This window comes from Fragaria vesca, linkage group LG4 (genome assembly GCF_000184155.1).
Source record: "Fragaria vesca subsp. vesca linkage group LG4, FraVesHawaii_1.0, whole genome shotgun sequence".
Taxonomy (NCBI): Eukaryota; Viridiplantae; Streptophyta; class Magnoliopsida; order Rosales; family Rosaceae; genus Fragaria; species Fragaria vesca.
In genome coordinates, this window is record NC_020494.1 from 15,611,656 (window position 1) to 15,611,946 (window position 291).

A 291-nucleotide genomic window follows, 5' to 3' on the forward strand; every position below is an offset into this window, starting at 1 on the left:
AATAAAATTACCTTTACTAGACTAAAATTACTATTTTACCGTCGTCGTATTTCATCATACGAATAATCCTCCGCACATAATCGTCCCCGAAACCCCTCTAAGGACCAATTAAACTATTTACTCAATGATCGAGACGGTAAAATTCTTATTATAATCACGCTAGTAAATAAGGTAAAAATATAAGGGTCGGGATGTGACATGTAAAGGATGCTCCGAGCTTCAATTTGATACCCATCTTGCAGCCTAACTCGGCCGGACGGCGGCGAAGAAGTCCGGCGGAGGAGAGAGACG